Source organism: Pseudoliparis swirei, chromosome 7, assembly GCF_029220125.1.
Source record: "Pseudoliparis swirei isolate HS2019 ecotype Mariana Trench chromosome 7, NWPU_hadal_v1, whole genome shotgun sequence".
NCBI lineage: Eukaryota > Metazoa > Chordata > Actinopteri > Perciformes > Liparidae > Pseudoliparis > Pseudoliparis swirei.
The window spans coordinates 20,980,168-20,985,521 of NC_079394.1; positions in this window are offsets into that span (position 1 = coordinate 20,980,168).

The window sequence follows — 5,354 nt, forward strand, 5'->3', positions numbered from 1 at the left end:
GGAGTTTGAAAGAAGGACCAAACCTCCTCATCTCAGCCTGAGGCTACAGGCTCAAGGTTACGAAAGAGTTGCATTGTGGGTAATGGAATGTGTGCATTGAAAGAAAATGATGAAATCCGTTTCTGCTGTATTGATTTAGATTCTTGCAGTCGTTTTTTTTGGGGACGTTTTGGAGAAACATGATTTACACAGGACAGCGCACTTTATTTCAACGTGAGATACAAAATTATGTTTCTTCTGTCAAATGAAGTTGCTGTTCAGAAACCGAGCACTCTGTGTTAGTTTGTTGGGGAACTCACACAGCAGCTCACTCTGGTTCTGGACTCAGCATTGCCAAAACATGTAAATGGCCGTGACAGACTTGTGCCTTCACTCACTATTTGTTATTTAAATGCACCACCTGCGCTTTGGGATTTCCATCTGCATCAGAGGATTTGAACCTTTCCTTTTCCTGGTTCACTTTGAAAAGCTTTATCCCTTTATTTGATGTGTGAACTGACTAACAGACTAAGATTAACTACATTATAGAAACACCTCTGTGGCAGCACATCTGTTAATCCCCAGCCATTTACTTCAGCGAGTCTTTAAACTAACAAGCAGTTTAACATAATCTGCTTTAAACCTGCCCATTCACGACGATTCACCGGCACATTTACATAGCAATCCTTTCTGCCTGAATGGAGACACAATGAAAGCCTGAGAGAACATGTGTATGAGAGTGTGTTGTTGTAGATGTGGATGAGTAGTGTGTGAGAGGGGACTTTCTCTTCCTATTAGAGCCCATTTGTACTCTTGTCTCCTCCGCCTCAGAGACATATTAAGCGGTAGTAGTATCGTTTGGTTTCGGTCCAGCAACAGTTGAGCCCAAAAAAAACTAGAATACGTTTTGTGAAACAGAAAGAAAGAAAAATGTGTTGTCCTGCGAGTTTTTTTTAATTGCTAGAAGGTGTTGGTGTTGAAGACGTATTGATGGAGGCAAGCAGGGAATTCATCAACAAGTGGCGAGAGGAAAGAGCGTGATGATGAAGGGTGGAGTAAAATGGCTGCCCACGATCACCCTGAGCTGCATCATACCAACATGAACTGCATGAAGCCCACTGGATCCTCTACTCCTGTCACTAACACATCCACACATCCCAGGGAATTGATGAGAGACATTAGGAAACATGTAGATTAATAGGCGGAGGCTTGATGAGGAAGCGGCGAGAGCTGATTTATTCGTGGATGAACTTTTATCTTCGGGGAAGATTCCCTCCACGCCACTGATAGACAATCACTGATGAATCAGTCCGAAACTCAGTCAAAAGTTGAATCCTAAACACATAAAGAGAAGGAAACTAAAATAAGAAGTCTCTATTGTTTCAGTCAATGTTTTACTTGTGGAAAATTCTGAAAGCATAATAAGTAAGAATTGGTGTCCTGCATCCTAGAAGAACCACACATAGAGTTATATCCATGGTCAAGATGCTCAGACAACACAGATCAACATAGCTCACTGGTGCTGGCATGTTGTGGTTATTAAAACATCATAGATTAGTAAAACAAACAAATCAGTTTCCTTTAAAATAATAATAACAAACTGTATCCAGCACCAATAGACACATCATGTCCGGTGCGGTTGAAATTGGTAATATAACTCACTGTACTCTCTCACACACAGACGTAAAGGGCCTTCAAGGCCTTCTCAGATCTGACAACCCAAACACATAAATAATGATCTTTCTTTGATTTCACTCTTCCTTCCTTCATCCTCTATGGTTTATGAACCATCCTTACATACCTAGACCATCACAAACAAATGACACCATAAAGAAAACTGACTTTACCAATGAAACATGAGATATCCATTTGAAGTCACTGCAACTAGTATCACACACACACACACACACACACACACGGAGACACACGGAGACACACGCACAGAGGTGTAAAGCCATTTAAACTTAATGAAGGCTAAATGTTAGACTGAGAATGGCTTTTACAGCTTGTTACTGTCATTGTGAAAACCACTCACGGCATCACTTTACCACCCTCATAAATTCAGTGGCAGTGATAGGTGTGGTCGGGGCGAGGTACAACACAACTGAGAATGAGTATCACAAATCCAGCTTTGTAATTATGATATCATAAATACATCAATTAGTCTTAATTGCTTTACTGTATATCCGACATGATTGGCTGAGTTCCCCCTCGAGCCATCTGGTGAATGGAATGATTTCTACAGGATTTCAATGGGATTGATATCTTGTTACTTTGGTCGAAGGCACAAAGATGTTCAAGTATAACCGCAAATTAAAGGCCCTGATTTACTGCATTTGTGATGAATTAAGTATGACTTGTGGTATATCAAATCAAATGCAGTCAGTTCAAGAGATTTGAGGCTGAATGATGGGACATATTTTGACTCCATGCGTGTTTTTAAGTCTGGAAGAACCCAAATCAATGTGCCCCCCCCCCCCTTTGAGGAGCAGCTGTTGCGTTGCAGTCATCTGAGAAGGAACTAAGACGTGAAGGATTAAAGATGTCCTGTTCAGGTAACACAATAATACACAGAAGAAAGAAGATGTGGGCGGAGCTAAAAAAGAGAGCAAGAAGTCCCACCTGCTCTGTGGGATTATTGGTCTGCAAAACTGGACCGAAAACGTCCCTAAATATCCTAGACTGTGGCAATCATCTGGAACGGTTGAACAATACTGTATATCACTTTTCTACCAAAGAGAATACACATACTACTCACCCAATCAATATGCTTTCTCCAGAAAAATTGACAACATTCTCAAAAACAACTCAATCATATCAAATCCAATCCCAGTATCAGTCCCAACCATGCTCCTACGCTTTACTTTCATGAATGAAATCCTCCTTTACAAAGATAAAAATACCTACAAATGAACATACAAAAACATAAACAAGAAGACACAGTTTTCATACAAAGGCTAAAGCCTATAATTACTTTGAAAAAAGTGACACATAGAAAATATCTGTCAAATTATCTCAGTGAACAGGAAACACAATATCACCATTAATCATTAATGTGATGACAAAATGTACAAATCCTTCAACATCCCAATCTCTCAATCTACCACGCTTTATCACTCAACTGTCGATGAGATCCTCCATGTCTTACTTTACCCGCACCAAACTGGTTAGATCAATGACACCCCTTAAAAGGATATGTGCCGCCTAAAAAAACGTAATAAATACATCCCAAAAATCAAAATGCTAAAACATCCATCATGTAGCTTCTACTTAAATGTCTTTAGAGTTTAGTTTGACTCCTGATGTCCTGTCTGTCCCATCACACATCAGCCTTATGGTCGGCCACATGGGAGCTGGAATAATTTGCGTTAAACTGCAGATGCACACGGTCACTTTCCTGCTCTTGCTGCTTCACATTAAAAGTTTTCAACTGGCAAACTGGCTATAATGTGTTGGTTACTCAGTGAGCAGAACTTAATTAGTAAAGCAATGTTTTTGAATTAAAACAGAGGATCTCATTTGGGAGGTGGGGATAAAAAGAGCCATGCATTAGTAAGGTGGTTTGATGAAGGGATGTAGAAGCAATGAGGTCTGTAAACGGTACTGGTTGAGACACTGAGTATAGGTGTATTTTAATCTCTTTCAGTGGAGAGAAAGTTACTCGTCTTTTGAAATAAAACAAAAAAAATCACTCTTCTTCTCTAAATATGGTGTCATTCCAATTGTAAATATTGCAGTGTAAGTAGCACACGCATGTTATACTATTTCCTACTGTCAATTTAAAATTCAAGTAAAAAGAAACTGCACTCATACAAGGGCAAGCAGTAGAGGAGGAAGCTTGAGATTTGTGAATTCAACACCAAGTTCAACACGAGTTCAATCAGCGGAGGAGGAGGAGGAGGCACATGCCGATCATGAGGCAAAATAATTGCAAGAGTCCGGGGTTGTTTTTTTTTAGCTGGCACCACAACAGTTTGTGGCAGCAGCTATTTTCAAAGATCGTCCACAAGCAGCACATCAGCTATCAAAGGGAGGGAAAGATGCGAGTTAAGAAAAGTCTCAAATCATCTCAATCAATCCAGTTGTTTAGGACTATTTCACTTTCCGTGATGCCATCAGTGATTTACTAGCATGCGGTTCTGTTCGTTCTAATTAACCATTCACAGTGACTTGGTTTTGCCCTGAATAGGTCGGGAGGACCACCTAAAGTGGGAGCTTACGCTAATAAAAGAGCTACACAATGTTCCTTTGGCCAATGACAACTGGTCCTACAGCCAAGAATACCAAAGCACAATAAAACCTTTCTGTCTCTATTGCTGGTCCTATTCACTTTTGGTTTCTCTCGCCCTCTCCCTCTCTGTCCCAAACACACACGCACACACACACCGATATATAATTGCTATGCATGCCTGCTGAGTGTTGCAGATTTAGTCATTATTTAATGGCATTTAAAAAACACGCCGGTTCTGAATGAAAAGAAAACCTAGTGCAGAGTGTGTGACAGACACACGAGCAAATTATCACTGATTGTCAGAAGGATAACCTATTAAATTAAATGCAATAATCAAGTTGTCAGTGGCTAGATACAAGAGGACCGAGGATTATAGAACAAAGACCACAGAGCAGAGCCTGAAGAGGAGAGGAGAGGCCCCGACATGGTGGCTGTTTATGGCCAAACGGAGCCAGGTGACACCGGGGGCAGGGGGCCGACCTACAAACCGCCGGTTACCCCGACACCTGCATGAACACATGGACACACACGTACCCCTACACACACAAACTCAGACACCAATGTGTTCACACATGGTTGCCCACACCACTAGACGTGCCAAAAGGCCACTATTTGACCGAGCACTAATGCCATCTGTTGGTTCTTCTTTCTCGTAGACTTTACCCAACAATCAGATACACACTGCCAGGATGGAAGAAGACTTCAAAGGAGAGTTATGTGGAAGAGGTTAGAGGTCAGGGCCGGAATGGAGGGAGAGAATAATTATTTCATTAAAACGGGAAGTCTGGAGCATCGAAGGAAAGACAAAAGGAGAGAGAAAAGACAATGAGATGTGAATCTGTTCAAAGTAAGTTATTCATGTTAGTGGATTGAATTGAAATGAAGAACGCTGAATAACTATTTTAAAATCCCAAATTCGGTTACGAACCTTCACTGTTTAATTGTCTACTCTGGTTTTCTCTAATAAAATTGGATTAATTCACACATTTTGTGTTGAATTTAATGGCTCAAAATGAGCATGACCCATTCGCGTACATTGTAATGTGACTGGATGTCAAATTGTATAATTTCAGCTTGTCACTCATCTCTATGAAGCAGGGCTGTGACCGCTATTGATATGTGTCCAATGTTGGGCAGTAACACA